Here is a 19635-nt window from a genome sequence, read left to right on the forward strand (position 1 = left end):
GTACTGAGGAATTGAACCCAGGGTTTCATGTATACTAAGCAAGCACTCTACCACTAGGCTACACACCCAGCCCCAAAATTTATTTTTATAAAATGTTGTCTTGAATGATTATGGGGACTAGGAAATCTCAAGATCTTAAAGACCCAAAAAACCTGATGCATAATTTCATGTTAGAAACTTTAGGCTTGAGACCCAAGAAAATCTGTTGTTCTAGTTCAAGTCCAAAAGCAAGAAAAAAATGGATGTTTTAGCAGTCAGACAACAGGACTTTTCTCTTAACATTGTTTATTCTAAAATTTTAGACGGGCATTTGTGGTTCTTACTAATAATCCTAGTTACTTAGGAGGCTGAGATCTGAGGATCATGGTTTGAAGCCAACCTGGGCAGGGAAATCCTTCATGGTTCAATTAACCAACAAAAAACCAGAAGTGGCACTATGGCTCAAATGGTAGTGTTAGCTAGCCTTGAGCAGTAAAGCTCAGGGACAGTGCATAGGCCCTGAGTTCAAGCCCCAGAACAGGGGTATACACACACACACACACACACACACACACACACACACACACACACTCATGTGAAGCCTAACAAAATATATTTGCTAGCATGTCTACATAGTAGGAAGTTATCACATAAAATAGTGAAGAGGTTCTTTTGATAATGATTAAGATGCTCAGATGTTAGTAGCTTATGCCTTTAAATCCTAGCTATTTAGCAAACTGAGACCAGGAGGATTATGGTTTGAAGATACCTCTGCAGAAAAATCCACATTGACTCCATCTCCAAAATAATTAATAAAATGTAGGGCTAGAAGTGTGATTCATGTTGTAATGTATCAACTGAAGGGATACACAGCTCTGAGTTCAAATTTCAGTACCAACAACAAAAGACATTGAGCATCAGGCAGAAATACAATTATCTGGCCTAGAAATGTAGCTTAGTGGTAGAATGTTTGCCTAAGCATACATGAAGCACTTAGTTTGAGTCCTTAGTACCACATACACAGAAAATGCCGGAAGTAGCACTGTGGCTCAAGCGGTAGAGTGCTAGCCTTGAGCAAAAGAAGCTCAGGGACAGTGCCAAGGCCCTGAGTTCAAACCCCAGGACTGGCAAAAACAACAACAAAAATCCCTGAAAGATAAGAAACCAACATGGTGAACCCTGTGGTTGCCTCTTACTACCTGGAAGGGTTTCCAGGCTGCAGTACAAGTAGGTAGAACTTATGGAGGCTGCCAGTATCCCTGGTTTGAGAAGATAGAATTGGGAATTTGATGAGTGTGAAGCAACTAGCATTCATAAAGTTTGTAGAACTTATAGGAAGAAATAAAATTATCTCCACTGACAGATAGTATGATCCTAAATCTAGAAAGAAAAAAAAGCAAACAAAAAATTAATGAAAAAGACCTTTTGTATTGCTATAAGGAAAGTTGGAGGATATAGATAAATACTCACAAATCAGTTGTATGTATATATGTACATATTGTATGTATGTTTATATACATACATATATGCATGCATATTTATGTATATATATGCAGTGAATAACCTGAAAATGAAGAGAAAGTAGAATTGAAAGTAATTGCATATATATGATATCTAAGAAAATAAAATAAGTAGGAATGAATTTAACCCAGGAACTAGGAGATTTATATACTGAAAATTATAAAACATTGCTGAAAGAAACAACAGAAGCAGAAATATATCCTGTGTTCATGGATAAGACTACACTGTAATATTCTCCCAAATATATATCTCTGAAAATTCGAACAGCCTTTTTTTTTTTTTTTTTTTTTTTTTGCCAGTCCTGGGCTTGAGCTCAGGGCCTGAGCACTGTCCTAGAGCTCTACCACTTGAGCCTCAGCACCACTTCCAGCTTTTTTCTATATGTGGTACTGAGGATTTGAACCCGGGCCTTCATGCATGCTAGGCAAGCACTTTAACCACTAGGCCAAACTCCCGGCCTTGAATAGCCTTTTATAAAAGTGAAAAACCAGATCCTTGAATTCAATTGCTGGCAGCCATGAATAACCAAAACAAGAACAAGAAAAGAACAAAGTTCTTGGAGGATTCAAACATCATCATTTCTATGCTTACACTTGAACCACAGCACCACTTCCCGCTTTTTCTGTGTATCTGGTACTGAGAAATCAAACCCAGGGCTTCATGCATGCTAGGCAAGCATTGTAACACTAGACCATGCTCCCAGCACCTATGGTTGTATTTTCTGTAGTCTATTTCTATGTTTACTCAAAAGCCATTGCACTCAAACTAGTGTGATGTTGGCATAAGGGTAGAAATATAAGCTGGGTACCCTTGGGTCATACCTGTAATACTAGTTACTCAGGAGGCTGAGATCTGAAGGTCATGGTTGGAATCCAGGTTGGGAAGGAAAGTCTATGAGATTTTTATTTACAATTAACAACCAAAAAGATGAAAGTAGTGAATTAAGTGATAGAGCACAACCCTTGAGTAAAAATGCCCAAGGACAGTACCCAGGCCTTGAGTTCAAGCCCGCAATACCAACATCACAAATGCAAGCAAGCAAACAACCCAGAATAAAAATATAGACCAATGGAATAAAAATTTGACATTTCAAATATAAACAAGTAAATCTATTGCCACTTGATTTTCAATATGGTTATCAAGTCCAATCACTGGAGGAAAGGCAAATCCTTCATCATGTGATTTGGGGGCAGCTAGATGTCCACTTGCAAAAGAAAGAAGTTATACCTTTATTTCATACCTTATATAAAAATGTATCCTGGGGCTGAGTGTTTGGCCTAGTGGTAGAGTGCTTGCCTAGCATGCATGAAAACCCGCGTTCGATTCCTTGGTACTACATACATAGAAAAAAAACCAGAAGTGGTACTGTGGATCAAGTAGTAGGGCTCTAGCCTTGAGAAAGTCCAGGGACAGTGCTCAGGCCCTAAGTTCAGTCCCTAGGACTGGCAAAAAAAAAAAAAAATGTATCCTATGGCCAGGCATGTGATACATGTTTTTAATCTTAGCAAAACTGGAGGCAGTTGGGAGGATTGTATTTTGAGCACACCCTAGGGAAAATAATCATTAAGAAAAAGGAGCTCTCTGTCTCAAAAAACAAGCTGGGTACATTGGCTTCTGTAATAATTCTCCTGTGTAGGTTGAGGTAAGAGGATCTTGATGTGAGGCCTGCCCTGGGCAAATAGAACTACAACAAAAAGGACAAGGAATATGAGGCCGAGTTCAGTTTCAGTACTAAAAAAAAATAAAGTCCCTCAAAACAGAATATAAATGTAAGAACCATAAAACATTTAGAAAATAACACAGGGGTAAATTTTCAGGACTGTGTCTTACTTATGACACAAAAGCATAAGCAACAAGAGCAAACACAATAATTGGAATTCATTGGAATTTCAGCTATTCTATGTAACAAAGTGCAGCTGTCCCTAAATAATTGATGGAATAAGTCAGAAGACATCACCATCCAGTTTAATATGATTGACAGTTGTAGAACACTTCACTCAGCAGCAACAGACCACATAAAAGTGCACATGTAACATGGAAAGAAATAAAATATAATCTAGCTTAATGATATAATATTTAAGTCCCCCCAAAATGGAAAAATTCAAATCGTTCAAAGTAGGTTTTATGACCACAGTCAAAAACAGAAGATAATGAAAACTATCCCAAATATATTAAAAGTCAGTATTATTGTCTTAACGCATGGTTTTAATTAAAAAACCAAAAGGAAAGAAATGGAACTAGGACTCTTGGTGTTGACCTTTTTACCAGACATTGAATGGCTGGCAGGATTTGTGAGATGCATCTAACCATGAGGTACAGCTAATTTTGGGATGGGAGGATCTATAGCAAATAAGCATAAGAGCTCAGGTTTTGTCCAATAAAATTAAAATGTTAACAATAAGCTGATGACAACTGATGAAAGTAGAAGAAATATCAGCTAAAATCTGAAAGAGAAAATAGAAAAATATAGGAAATGAAATCAAAGCTGTTTCTTTTAAGTTTCTCATTAACAAAGATATTCCCCAGACCAGATCAGTAAGAGGAGATACAAGCAGTACGTGGTGGCTCTTGCCTGTAATTCTTGCTACTCAGGAGGCTGAGATCTAAGGATCACAGTTTAAAGCCAGCTGGGGAAACTAAAGTCCGTGAGACCGTTTTCTCCAATTAACCATCAGAAAACCAGAAGTGGTGGACAGCAGCCTTGAGCTGAAGAGCTCAGGGACATTGCCTAGGCCAGAGTTGAAGTCCCATGACCGGACTATATAACTTGTGGGTGGGTATGGAAGGGGAAAATGGAGAGTGAAGAAAGGGGTGACGTTGTCCAAAAAGAAATGTAGTCATTACCTGACTTAGAAAACTGTAACTCCTCTGTACATCAAATTTATAATAACAGTATCTGTCTATTTATCTATCTATGAAAGTGTGACAAAGGCCAGGAGTTTGGCTTAGCGGTAGAGTGCTTGCCTAGCATGCACAAAGACCTGGGTTTGATTCCTCAGTGCCACGTACATAGAAAAAAGCCAGAAGTGGTGCTTTGGTTGAAGTGGTAGAGCTCTAGCCTTGAGAAAGCCCAAGGACAGTGCTCAGGCCGAGTTCAAGCCCCTGGACTGGCAAATAACAAACAAAAACTCTAAAAGTCATCTCCATTTGTTAATGTGAGTTTATACTTAACAATGAAACATCATGTCCTGGTAATAACCAAAATATAATTAGATCATGAAACTACCAAGTTTTGGAAGCTAGATAACAAGTTTAAACATAGTAAACCAATACTCAATGTGCATTAGATCTCATGGTTACTACAATAGATAAAGTATGTACCAGTAAAAACTATAAGATTCATTTTAAAGAACAATCTATGGAGAGATCACAACCTAAAAATAGCAACAAAGAATAAAAATCTTTCCAAAAGATATTGAGTAGGGGGCCGGGAAGTTTGGCCTAGTGGTAGAGTGCTTGCCTAGCATGCACGAAGACCTGGGTTCAATTCCTCGGTACCACATACATAGAAAAAGCTGGAAGTGGTGCTGAGGCTCAAGTGGTAGAGCTCTAACCTTGAGAAAGTCCAAGGACAGTGCTCAGGCCCTGAGCTCAAGCCCAGGACTGGCAAAAAAAAAAAAAAAAAAAAAAAGAGAGAGATATTGAGTAGGTTCATGTCTTCTAAGTTAACAGTTTTTTTTCCCCCCGTTTCTACTAACTGCTTAGTAATGTGCTGTATTTCCAAGGATGTTTTTATATTGAAATCCATTTTGTTACATTGTTTTTTTGAACCAGGTCTTTATGCATTCTAGGCAAGCACTCTACCACTAGGCCAAACTCCTGGCCCTAAATTTTAGAGTTTTAAGAAATCATTTTGAATTATCCATGTGGAGATTGCTATCTCTGAGTTTGCCTTCCTTAAGCAAAGTTAATCACTCTTAGTGATTATTGGATGATGTCTAAGTGGCAAAATAGTCATGATAGCCATGCAAATTGCACATCCTACTTTTTTGGGGGGGGTCTTGGGGCTTGAACTCTGGGTCTGGGCCATGTCTCTGAGCTCTTCAAGAACCTATTGCCCTACTCCTGGACCTGGGCAATGTCCCTGAATTCTTCAGCTCAAGGCTACTGCCCTACCCCTTGAGCCATAACTCCACTTCCCATTTTCTAGTGATTAATTGGAAGTAAGAGTCTCACTCACTGTTCTATTCTGGCTACAACAGTAGGGCATGCCTGTAATCCTAGCTGCCCAGGAGGCTTAGATCTGAGGATCAAAGCCTGCCCAGGCACAAAAGGACCTGAGATGTTTATCTCCAATTAACCTCTAGAAAACGGGAAGTGGGCTCAAGGGTAGGGCAGCAGTCTTGAGCTGAAGAGCTCAGGGACAGCATCCAGGCCCAGCTCAAGCCCCATAACCCCACACACACAAAAAAAAGATCTCACATTCTTTAGTAACTGGGCAGGCTTTGAACCTCGATCCTCAGATCTCAGACTCCTAAGTAGCTAGGATTACAGGGGTGAGCCACCTTGCCTGGCTCTCTCCTTCTGTTTTTTGAGGTATTTCTAGCAGATACATACCACTAGAAATGCTAGTGTACCTTTTGAGGTTCAAAAACCTTTTGTGCTAACTTGTTTTTGATAAAACAATGTGTAGTAATAATTGGATGTCAGTGGATTGTATTTATATAATTGTGAGATTATTACAGCATTTAATTAGTATTTCAGAAACTGTTAATATAAATATATCATCTTGTCTCTTATTCCTAATTATACAATGTAGCAGAAAGTAGACCAGTATGAAAGAGAGTTCAGCCTCTTGTTGATGTCTCATCTTAATTAAGATTCAAGGAGTGCTTAATTTCTGTTTATTTGGGGAAATGGCAAAGTGAAAAATAGATCTTTGTCATTTTATACTTTGGTTTGATTAATTAGATTGGTTAGTAGAAGGGAGGCAGAAATTAAATTGCTTTTACATTTGCAAAACCCTTAAGATGGAAAATAGAAAATACAAATAAATGTGCTAGGTACATATTACTGCCAAGCAAATCTAATTCTGTCCTTAGCAATGGGTTTTGAGTAGTACTTTTAGTTGTAGATAGGATAGTAAGTGTGGTATAGTCTCAAATAACTAGAGACAGAATGAAATTGATATCTGACAATAGTTGTGCATTATTTATTAGGTCTGAAAGAGCAACAGCATATGTCTAATGCTTTTACTCCATCTACATGATACTCTACATTCTACATAAGTGGATGTACTGATCCTTAGTCACTTTTTGTATAGTAAGAGCTTAGGTATTCTGTGTAAATTAACATCCACAACCTAACTGTAGATAGAATAAAAGAGAGAAGGAACAAAGCAGAGGAACAGAGAAATAAAAAAAAAAAAACAGGATGAGACATATGAAGATTTTCCCATTAGAATGCACTGCAGGTGATTCTAAGTAAGGAAATCCAGACTACTAAAAAAAAAAATACTAAATGCAGTATAACTTTTAGTTCCCATTAAGAACAAAACCAAAATATGAGTAAATATGAAAGCTAGGACTATTGATGTTCTGAGTTTTCCTTCTAGGAATCCTCTATAAAGACCATCTGTGGTTTAGATCAAGACAGCATATGTCAGTCCTTGTCAACATTCTGTCCCTGGCACCTGGCATACTGTGCCTGATGTTAGAAGATATTAAATAAATGATGTTCATATTTCATTGTTTTTTCCCCTTCATTATGCAATCTGCACTATCTTTGCCTGGATTTTGTTTCATTAATTTCTCCTTTACTTCATAAGTTTGTCTGGTTTATTTTATTCATGTTTAAAGATCATTTAGCTTACCATTTCACTGATTTATTTTTCAATCTTTTAAAACATCTATCCTAAAAGTATTTATGACAATCTTCCAGGGTTCAGTTGATTTAGCAGTTTTCCTTAAGTTTTAATGCTTCCAAGGCTTACATTTCTAAATAATTTATGTCATTTAAATAATATTTTAAGATTTTCCATTTTTGATTATTTTACTGTACTTAAATTATAAATATAGCCTACAGTTTTCTTTGTGTGGTCATATCATATGATCACTAAGTATTTTATAGGCATAAACGTAACATGTATACATTCATTCCAGGTTAGTTATGCTGTTCTTTTTTTGATAGCTGTCTTGAATTCTTGTTCTAGTTCAGTTTTAATATCATTGGAATACAGTCTCAGTCCTACCCCTTATAAAGGTACATTCAGCTGATTACTTTATGCCTTTCTTCACTCTTTAATGAAGTGTCTTTATTTTTCTTCACACACTTGAATGACCACTGCTGTGAACAGAAATTTGGTTTTGAAAAAAAGTCTTTCCTTGGCTTGGAGTTTGGCCTAGTGGTAGAGTGCTTGCCTAGCATGCACGAAGACCCAGGTTCGATTCCTCAGTACCACATACATAGAAAAAAGCCAGAAGTGGTGCTGAGGCTCAAGTGGTAGAGCTCTAGCCTTGAGAAAGTCCAAGGACAATGCTCAGGCCCTGAGCTCAAGCCCAGGACTAGCAAAAAAAAAAAAAAGTCTTTCCTGAAGCTGGGCTCGGTGGCTCACACCTGTAATCCTAGCTACTCAGGAGGTGGCTGAGATCTAAGGATCAAGGTTCAAAGCTAGCCCAGGCACAAAAGGACCTGAGGCTCTTATTTCCAATTAACCTCTGAAAAACGGGAAGTGGGGCTTGTCTCAAAGGTAGGGTGGTAGCCTTGAGCTGAAGAGCTCAGGGACAGTGCCCAGTCCGAGTTCAAGCCCCATGACCCACCAAAAAAAAAAAAAAAAAATCTTTTCCTGAATGGCTCACACCTGTAATCCTAGGTCCTCAGGAGGCTGAGATGTGAGGATTGTGGTTCAGAGCCAGCCCTGGCACTAATGTCTGTGAGTCTCTTATCTCCAATTAACCACTAGAAAACTGGCAGTAGCACTGTAGCTCAAGGGGTAGAATGGTAGCATTGAGCTGAAGAGTTCAGGGACAGCTCCCAGGCCCAGAGTTCAAGCCCCACAAGCGACACACACACCCCTTTCCTGGGACTGGCAATGTGGGTTCATAGTAGAGTACTTGCCTAGCATGCATAAAGCACTGGGTTCTGCTTCTTAGTACCACATACATAGAAAAAGTCAGAAGTGGCACTATGGCTCAACTAGTAGCTTGCTAGCCTTGAGCAAAAGAAGCTCAGGGACAGTGCCCAAGTCCTGAGTTCAAGCCCCAGGGCTAGCAAAACAACAACACAACCCAAAAAACCTTTCCCTAAGAAACTACAGACCATCTTCTTATCTTCTAGTATTTCCTGTTGCAGATTACAGACCCCATATTCTTTTTCCCCTATTATCTTGAAGTAGTTGTACAAAAGGATTATAATTCTCTTATTCTGTTTTAGTGTTTTGTCCCTAATACTGCTTCTTCAAAAGAGCTACCCAAGTCTTCCTTCCTTTAAATTGATACTTGAATCTTTTTCACATTCTTATATCTATCCAGGCCTGTTCATTATGCTGAATATTTTACCTGGCATGCATATTCTTATCTTGGTTCCTATGAAGAGGCCATAATTACTACTTTGTGGTATCAAACAAGATACCATTGACTTGATATATGTAACAATTTTCTTTCCTTTTTCTTTCTTCTCTTTTTGGCCAGTCTCTGGGCATTATCTTTGGACTTTCTCAGGGCTAGCACTCTACCACTTGAGCCACAGCACCACTTCTGGCTTTTTCTTTATATGTGGTACCAGGGAATCAAACCCATGCTTTGTGCATGCGAGGCAAGCACTCTACCACTAGGCCATCCTTCTGGCCAAGTAATTTTCATTTCTTGCTTCGACCTTGGGCCCTGATCTTCATAGACCTACTGACTATATTTACTTATTTATTGCTTGGTCCTTGGTTTAAGCTTGGCACCCTTACCTAGCCCTGGATGAACTAAAGCCCTAGTTCAGAAGGACTTTGGAGTACCTTTGTAAGAGTTCATCTGCACATCCTGGTATACAGTTGTCTGTCTCTTGATTGCAATAGGTGCAGTGGAAGTTTGAATTCATATGGCTCAGATTGCTTTTAGAGAAGATGGTAGGGATATAATAGATACTTAGAAACTCCTTTTTACTAAAAATAGCAATGACTACTTGGATCCACAGTTAACTAAAGAGAAAATTTTCACATCTCTCCTGTAGATTTTGTATCTGTATCCTTACTGAGACATTGTTTCTTTGTGGTCACTTTGCAGTGATTAGATGCTGGTAGAGCAGGACTTATTGAAGAGAGATTGAGAAAAGGAAAAAGCAAAGCAAAACATTTGCAGGATAGATCATCTTTGTAACCAGATTGCTTCCCTCAAAGGATAGTAATAACTTTGCCTAGGATTGTTTAACAAATTATGTGTATCTTTGCCCTTTGTCCCAAGTCTTCCTCTGATTAAACATAGTCATTATCTCTATCTTATAAATGAACAGAACTACATACTTTGATTCTTCTCAAGGCATACCAGTGCCTCATTAATTAAATCTTTTTTTGCCCTCACCACTGCTCATGTATTGAAGCAAGTGGTTGGACCTGACAAGTGGAATCCTTGGAGATGCTCTTGTGCCTAACACTACAGTGTTGGGGAGTATCCTCAAGTTAACAGATAGGAGCGGCCTGAATTAATTGCCAAGAAATTAGGCTATGTGATGACAACCGGACAATATCTTTTCTAAATACAATGCAGCTTCCTACCATCATCATCGCCCACCATCATAGCCACCCTATCAGAAACTGATTTCTTTTTTGTATAGCTGACTCCTAACTTGAGAGAACTTACATCAGAATTTTAGATGCTAGGAATAAAGGATGGTCTTAGTGGGGATAGGGAGATTTTTTTTTTCCAGATACCTACCTCATTGTAGGCATGCTCATCTTGTAGGCAGGTAGTTTTAGAAACTTTGCCTTAAATTTGTTATCAGATTTGCTTTAGTCTCATTTTTTCACATTATTTTATTTAGACATTCTGGGTAGATAATCCTGGCTTGGATTTGATGACTTACTTTTCTTCCTGGACCACAACATGCATTGTGTTCCTAGAATCTACATACTTCAGATATGCTCCCAAATGGACAGTATAAATAACAGGCAAACCTCCTACTAGATTTGAGATAGGACTCTTGAATAAGATTCATAATTAAAGGAGCACTGCAGTTTGTAGATAATTTATCACAACTATAGTCTTAGCACAAATGCATTACAAACATTTTTGAATTATTCTTATTTTCATACCATTTCCTCCCCCCTCCCCTCAAATTCCACCATTCCCTTTGCCTCCACATACTCGGAAGGCTTTTGCTGCCATTTTAGTGAACTAATTTACTTTTAGGAATACAGCATTTTATCCTTAGCTATAAAGGAAATACAAATCCAAATGACCTGAGGTCAAGTGCCTGCAGTTCATACTTATGATTATAGGTATCAGGAGAAATGAGAGGATCATAGTGCAAAGCCAGCCCATGCAGACAAATCTGAGAGACTCTTAATCTCTAGCAAAAAGCCAGAAATAAAATGTGGCTCAAGTCGTAGAGTATTAGCCTTAGTACTTCAAGCCTTAGTACAAACAAAACAAAAAACAACACATTGAGATTTCATCTCAATTGGGGAAACAAACTCGGACATATAGTCAAAGCATCAGTATACAAGTGGATGCCCACCTATACACGCATGTTTATTCCAGCATTATATACAATACCACGGTATAGGATCATTAGGAATAAATGTAACAAATGTCTCAGAGTTATCTTTAAAAACCTAAGGTATAAGCTGGGCACCAGTGGCTTGTGCATGTAAGTACTTGAAATGAGCTTCTTCATAAGGAACTGAACTTTTGATTGTATTTATTTTTTTTTAGCTTTATATCAATATGTTTCTTTTCATTGCTAGGCCATGTGTATTGTGGGAAGTACTCTAGCAACAGGTATACCATCAGCTCTGGCAAGTCTTTAAGGACCTCTGTTAGGCCTGGTAGCAAGTATTTTTTTGTTTTGTTTTGGTTTTTTGCTGGTCCTACACTTGAACTCTGGTCTTGGTTGCTGTCTCTTAGCTCTTTCTTTCCCCCTTCCTTCCTTCCTTCCTTCTTTCCTTCCTTCCTTCCTTCCTTCCTTGCTTGCTTGCTTGCTTGCTTGCTTTTTTTTTTTCTTTGTCCTGGAGTTTGAACTCAGGGCCTGGGTGCTGTCCTTGGACTTTCTCAAAGCAAGCACTCTAACCGCTTGAGCTACAGCACCACTTCTGGCCTTTTCTGTGTATGTGGTACCAAGGAATCAAACCCAGGGATTCATGTGTGTTAGGCAAGCACTCTACCACTAGGCCACACCCCCAGCCCCTAGAAAGTGATGACTCTAAAAGATTCAGAGCTTGTCATTATGATAAACTAAAATTGCATCTTCTCAGAAATAATAAAATACTTATCAGTATTCTGTGCTTTTGGTCACTAGAGTGGGTTAACATGAGTTTTTTTTTTTTTAAGGGTAATTTGAGAACCTAATCACTCTAAGTATAATGTTTATATAGTAAAATCCTTATTCATATTCTGAACCAGCTGATTTATCATCTGTGGACCTTAGTGTCTTTGTACTGTCTTGCCTTGTGTTTTATTTCTGTAGAATTCCCTCCACAGGGGATTACAACCTATTGGATATAAGGCTTGGCATATATTGACCCTTTAATTATTGTATCAGAAATAGTCTTATCAGTGTGGGTTTGTTTGTTTGTTTGTTTTTGCCAGTCCTGGGGCTTGAATTCAGGACCTGAGCACTGTCCTTGGGTTTCCTTAAGGCTCTACCACCTTAGCCACAGCACCATTTCTGGCTTTTTTTTTTTTTCTGTGTATGTGGTACTGAGGAATCGAACCCTGGTCTTTGTGCATTTTATCACTAGGCCAAATTCCCAGCCCCTCAGTGCGGGTTTTGATAGGTGTTCTGCATACCAAATCTGAAAATGTTTTTGACATCTAATTTATCTAGCTTCTCTGTTCTGTTTCTAATCAATCACCCCTTACCTCTCTGGACCATAAACACTTGAAATATAGGAAAGCATGTTTTCAATTGGAATCCACAGCAGTTGACCTCCCTGTAAACATACAAATCTTGAAGAAATGAGCATATCTTGTCATTTTCATTTCTTCATAATGATATGTTCCTGGTAATGGTGAGGTAGTCTGATTCTGGGGACCACCAGTGGACTCTTCGTTGCTTGAATAATTTTGCTATTTCTAATGATGCCATTACTCCTGTTTTATTGGTGTTTATTGCTGTAATTATTCATATATAAAAGTAATTTTGCCTAGTACCTATTATATGAAGGAGAATTTATTGCGTATTTCTTTTTTATATAGTTTTCTAGTCCTCACAGGATTACGCAATTTTATTTTCTGTGAATGAGAAAAGCTACATCTTGTCCTTGATTATTGTTACTGCTTTGCCAACTGATTATACAGCATAATCAAAATTTGAATAGATCTCAATGTACTGAATGTGGTTGAGCACAGAGAAGGAAAAAGACAAAGTGGTTTGGGCCGTTGTGATCCTATTAATAGGGAAAAGGAAAGTTGGAAAGTTTTATGTGCTTTATTATGTTCTGCTATATCCCCTGCAGCTCCATCCATATCATTGACTTTAGGGTTCTTGTTATTTTAGTCTCCTTTGTGTCCTTTGCTAAAGGACAATGCCCAGGCTCTGAGTTCAAGCCCCAGAACTGTCAAAAACAAACCAACAAAAAATGACTAAAAGCTAGGCACCAGGGGCTCATTTTGTAACAGAATGCCTGAACTGCTAATTTATTATTAGTAGAAACATTCATAATCTTGGAGGCTGGGAAGCCCAATGTCTCGATACTAGCATCTACAAAGGGTTTTCTTGATGGCAGAATATGAGAGTGGGTGTGTGTCATTTTTTTTTTAATTGTGGCACTGAAGATTGAATTTAGGGACTCATATTTTCTAGGCTGGCCTTTACTAGTTGAGCCATGCCTCTCTTTTTTGCTTTAATTATTTTTCAGGTCATATCTGGTGCTTTTGCCTTTTCATGCCTGAGCTGTGATTCTCCTAATATTTGCTTCCTGTGTAGTTGTGATTATAGGCAAGGGCAAATGTGCCTGGCACCAGGAGGGTGAACTTTTTTTTCATATATTTTTATTGTAATTAATAGAAGGGTTACATTATATTCACCAGATAGAAGGTGCATTACTTCACAAACATTGACACCCTTTCACATGTCTTGGTCCCCATTTCCCTCTCCCCACCCCCGCCTCTCATCTTGTTTTACCCCCTTCCCTATCCTATTTCAAATAAACAGATAAACATATATACAATATATCAGATAACAAGGTAAGATACTGTAACACTAATCCTCCCCCCCTTCCCAGAGGGCAGAGCCCTTCTCATCTGATCACTCTTACTTCTCAATACTGTTAGAATGGTAATTAAATTTTAACATGCATTTTTTTTTTGGCAGAGCTAAGGACTGAACTCATACTCTTACACTGAGCTAATAAATCCCTAACCCCTACAGCATGCACATTAGAAAGGACATTCAAACCATAGTAATATCCAGTATGTATCTCAGTCATTTTTTGAGGTTTAAGATAAGAGTTTGTTTTGCACAGCTCTCAGAAATTTTAAAAAGTTGAAGTTACTGCTTTCTACAAGCCCTTGAAAGTATTTTTTTATGAAGCTATTTAGACACTGATGCTAGGTACTGATCTTTTATTTGAACTTTCAGATAATAGCATTTAGCCATTAGATACTTTCCTATTTGAACTCTTTTACACTTACTGTCTTCTTTGTCTTAAATTTTGTACGCTCTGCATTACACAACTTGCTTCTTTGTTCTTTTCAGTTGTCAGCTTAGGAATTGCCTCAGAAAGTCCTCTTTAACGATCCTAATTATCCTTGTACTTCACTCAAATTCCTTTTCAATAAATAACCACATTCATGATTACTTGCTATGTCATTTTTATCTTAGCTTCTCCTTATGACTGACTTTTAAGTTTGTATATACATACCCAATTTTAAACATTTATTAATTTATTTGTTCTCAAATACTTATTGAATGCCTACTTTGTGCCAGATGCTACAAGAAAGTCTGTGCCTCTCCTCTGACTTTGTGGGCTTACAAATTATAAAGTAAATAATGCTTATCAAATACAATTGATCTTACTATTTGAGGTCATTGCTTATGAATCCGTCTAATCACTAAAATTATAACCCCAAAACTAGTATTCCCAGCTCTCTTGCCATCATTTACAAACCTAAGCAATAATGACCTAGCCAGCAGCACGATTCACAGGTGCTCAGCTGTATTAGAGCCTTGTTGTAGCTCTCATTTTCCTGGCCTATTTACAGCCATGTTCTTTGCGTTTGTATGCCTTTTTTTCTTTTTGTCATTTTGCCATTTATGATAACCCTCCATGCATAGTACTTACTAACATATTTCTGTGTTAGATAAGCAATGCTTAGATAAGCAATGTTCTAGCATTGCTTACTGTTGGCTTTGGGTTCAGTACTAATAATTCAGCAATGTACAGTATATTGTTAAACTCAAATGAAGCAAGATAATGAGTTGATTGATTTGCCAAAATGGTATGACCCGATAATTACAAGAATTTAATCCTACATGATAAAAATAAATCTTTGCTGATTTGTAAGTGGTAAGATATTTGCTAATTTCCCCCAAGAACAAAGATAAACTTCTCGCAATAACAAGCAACCCTACTTGACAGTTACCTTAAATATGAAGAAAAACTGAGTGCTGCAGTGGAGAGTCATTGATGTGGTTTGGTTTGAGCTTCTTGGGAGTTAACATTTAAATTGAGATCATGGAACAAATAAGAGAAAAAGAATTTTAGATATTGGGAGCTGCTTGGCTCTAACCGAGGAAGGAACTTGCTATTTTGGAAGGAATTGAAAGAAAAGCAATGTAGCTGGAAGAGGATAGCACAAGGTGGTCTTAGAGAAGAAAGCAGAACCTTGATTACATTGTCTTTTGGAGACTACACTGAGTTTAATTGGAAAGTTTTAAACTGGGAATGAGATGATCTTTATGTTTTCAAAAAGATAATTCTGTCTTCTGTGAAGGGAGGTGTTTGAAGAAGATGAGATGAAATGGGAAATGAGATTAGATGCATGGCTGTTTTACTTAATAAGTGCCAAATCTGCCTTGTAATGGCACCTAAACAGCTCTTAACTCTGTCCCTTCCTCACTGCTGCAATTCACCATCTTTGCCTGATCTACTTCCATAGTGTCATACTGACCATTCTGTCTAATCTTTGTCCTACTTTGACTCTGGAGAGACAGGATCTGATCAAATCATCTTACCATTCTATTGCCCTCTCTAACACCTTTGACACTCCCTGGCCTTCCAGACCTCCTGGCCTGATATGGCCTATCCAAGCACCACCTATCATGCTTTGCTTAGGACTTAATGCTCCGGGTAACAGTTTTTCCCCATCTCCACTTATATCAGTTGTTTTAGAGCCTGCTTGCCTTTCTTTGCTTATGAATCCTATGTACTGTAACACTGTAACAGTACAGTGTTAGACACTCCTGATATAAAATGTTTCATGATACCAAAGCAGTACTTAACAGCCCATTTTATATGTATTATCTTCATCTGCCTATCACCATACCTATTAATATGCTTTAATTTTTTTTTTTTTTTTTGCCAGTCCTGGGCTTGAGCTCAGGCCTAAGCACTGTCCTTGGACTTTCTCAAGGCTAGAGCTCTACCACTTGAGCCTCAGCACCACTTCTGGCCTTTTTTTTTTTTTTTTTTTTTTGCCAGTCCTGGGCTTGAGCTCAGGGCCTGAGCACTGTCCTTGGATTTTCTCAAGGCTAGAACTCTACCTCTTGAGCCTCAGCACCACTTCTGGCTTTTTTCTATGTATGTGGTACCAAGGAATCGAACCCGGGTCTTCATGCATGCTAGGCAAGCACTTTAACCACTAGGCCAAACTCCCAGCCATGGCCTTTTTTTTTCTATGAATGTGGTACCAAGGAATCAAACCCAGGTCTTCGTGCATGCTAGGCAAGCACTCTACCACTAGGCCAAACTCCCAGCCCCGTTGCTTTAAAATTTTTAAGTTCCCAGCACCCAGTATCATTTTTGGATTGTAGTAAAGAAATAACAATTGTTAAATGGATCTTTTTTTTTTTTACAGCTTTAGAAAGAGGTCAAAGTACCTGTACCTGTATTTTTAATAATTTCTTGACATTGTAAAAGAATTTTACATTATGATCCAAGGGTGGTAGGGTAAAGAGGGGCAGTAGAACAATCAAACAAAAAGGGATACTGAAAAACACATGGTAGGAGGAGGAAAGGGCTTTAGTTGGGGGGATCTGAAGGGTGGGTAAGGGGTTCTGCCCAAGTAAAATGCTATTGGTTTATTACTGAGCATATTCATGAGAAGAGAGCATGCAGACTCCTTTTCTATAGAATACTGGGAGCAAAACTGATGCAACCTGGGTGGAAATATGATCAGAGGTTGGAAGACAGAAATGGGGAAGAGTAAAAGTCAGAAGTAGACACTGAGTCACTGGCCGGCTGACCACAGATATCAACTCTCGTGAGGGGGAGAATAAAAAAGCTGAAGCGTTAAACACAAAAATTGTAACAATAAGTGATGTGCACGTGTGTATGTGCATGCACACACATATACACACTAATTACTGCTTTCCCTGGAAGCACAATACTATAAATAAGAGAAATATTTCCCAAAGGGAAAGCCCAAAAGAAGTGGCAGCATCTGGACCTCAGTTGCAGACACCTCACCCCCATGTGCACCTGCCCTGGAAGAAAGCAAGCTTGAGTCAGAGGACCAGCTTTTGCATAGCACCAAAAAGAACTTGAGTCTCAGAGGAAAAGGTCTTCCCCAGTCCTTTGCTTCTCAGCTCTTGGTTCTCCTTCAACTTACCCTGAACACCAAGTGGCTACATTATCAGGAGGAAGGACAGGACTAAGACTCTTGCCCAGGTGGATGACAACTCAGACAGCTATTGTCTTTGTGACAGAGAAGGGGATGGTGGTGAGGGAAGAGGGTAGATGAGGTAATGGAGAAAAATATATACTCCTATCCATTTGTGTGTACATGTATACATATGTGTATGGGAAACCCCCAGCTACAGAATGAAGTAGGGACACGGCTGAAGGCCTTACATGTTCCTTATCAGATTATGTTCACAATAGGAGGAATATAGATGGGAAACACTAAGTCATCACCAGGAAAAATGGGGCAGGGAGGACTACCCAATGTCCCACAAGGATGCAAGAGACACCACCTGACAGGAACAAGATGTCTCTCTCTCATCCCCACCATTCCAGTTCCTTTAAAAAAAAAAAATCTAGCACTTTCCCTATAGCAACCTCAGCTACTAAACAGCCAATCATCAAAAGGAAGAAAACACAAAGCCTAAGACACAAGAGGAGAGAAAGGGAAAGAGAAAACACAAGTATTCTTGTGCCAATAACCTGCATACACAAATGTGGAATTCTCCAGAAATCAGGGCAGGCTGGGTATGGGACATTAGGGAAGGAGAGAGAGTTCCTGAGGCCTGAAAAAAGAGGTAACACGTCACAGAACTAGATGAGAGTTTCATTAGACTAACTAAAAACAGAGAGGTGTGATTACTGTTTCCATCCAGTTTCCCCATCATGATAGTCATGTAACAAACCAAGGCAATGTCGGTCTTGAGCCAGACTCAGAGTCCCCTGGCCCTGGCCTCAGTACAGTATCTCTGCGTTACTGCTCCCGGGCCACTTGAGCTTCTCTATATTTTTCAGGAGAGTCATGTAGAGTTACATACTGATTCCTCAGCTCTGATATGATGAGCCGAAGGCTGATGTATTCTTTTTCATCAATCTCTGTCACCGTGCAACGATAGTCCTCCACATGGGGATATTTAGCTATTTTAGAAACCAATTTGGCTCTTGTAATATAATATCTAGAAATCTGGTCCAGATAAGATGCTGCTTCACTCTGAACAGTTCTTAGCTCTGCAACTGTTTCTTCCTGAATAGATACCCCAAAGTTGTTCCCATCTTCTATTCTGGGAATCAAAAGCTTTACCCACATTTTGACCGTGTTACATTTCTCTATCAGCAGCCAGATCTCAGGTTTTACTTTCTCAATAATGTCCACCAGCTGCTGGTTGCTCTTTAGCATCTCATTGAACATCACAAACACCTTGGTTCCTTGGAAGGCTTCTTCACATTCATCCAACCTTCCTTTCTTGTAAGTGGGACCATCCAGGCCATTGTGGCTATTGGTGAGAAGAATGGGGTCAGGGACAGGGAGATTCATGTCTGAGTGGATCTGAGTTAGGTCATGGATGTTTAAGATTGGTTCCTTCAAAAAACTATCAAGTTCTAACAATTTCTTTGGGAAAAAATTTGCCACCAAGTCTTCTGCCTTGCTTGTCATTCGCTCTCTGAAAGAATCAACCTTGAGCTTCACTTCCTGATCCACCTTCAGCAATGAGGCCATGGCTGGACCGGGCCATATCAGCTCCGCTGGAGACCAGAGGCGCTGTGGGCTTCTGGGGAGGGAGCCAGAGGGACCTGAGGAATCTCGGCTTCGCTGGGGACCGGCCGCCCTCGTTGGCTTTCTTACTGCTTGCTCTTGCTCGTTCCTTCCCTCGGTGTCGCCCGCCCGTCCATCCGCCTGTCCATCCGCCCGTCCATCCGCCTGTCTGCTTGCTGCCTGCTCGCTCCCGTGCTCACCCTCCCGGCTTTTTTTTTTTTTTTTTTTTTTGCCAGTCCTGGGCTTGAGCTCAGGGCCTGAGTCCTGTCCTTGGACTTTCTCAAGGCTAGAGCTGTACCACTTGAGCCTCAGCAACACTTGCAGCTTTTTTCTATGTATGTGGTACCGAGGAATCGAACCCGGGTCTTTGTGCATGCTAGGCAAGCACTCTACCACTAAGCCAAACTCCCGGCCTCTAAATGGATCTTTTAATGAATGTTTGCTTATTTCTTGATCAGAAAGAAGTGATACTTTTTCTTTATAACATTTTTGGCAGATGGAATAATATGAAATAAAAGTAAAACATGTTATAAAAATGTGAATTTTCTCTGAATAAGTATTATAGTATGGTCAGTGTAGTGGCTCAGCAAGTAATCATAGGTATTCAGAAAATAGA

At 39.1% G+C, this 19635-nt stretch overlaps 1 protein-coding gene and 1 pseudogene across 1 annotated transcript in view; one reads left to right on the forward strand and one right to left on the reverse strand.

Moving 5' to 3' along the window:
• Positions 1 to 19635, forward strand: part of Kiaa1958 (KIAA1958 ortholog) — a 94617-nt gene that overhangs the window by 23021 nt on the left and 51961 nt on the right. The window lies entirely within an intron of this gene.
• LOC150065795 (proteasome activator complex subunit 3 pseudogene) lies at positions 18221 to 18998 on the reverse strand (annotated as a pseudogene).

This window comes from Megascapheus bottae, chromosome 3, assembly GCF_031878675.1.
Source record: "Megascapheus bottae isolate mThoBot1 chromosome 3, mThoBot2.hap1, whole genome shotgun sequence".
In the NCBI taxonomy this organism is placed as follows: Eukaryota; Metazoa; Chordata; class Mammalia; order Rodentia; family Geomyidae; genus Megascapheus; species Megascapheus bottae.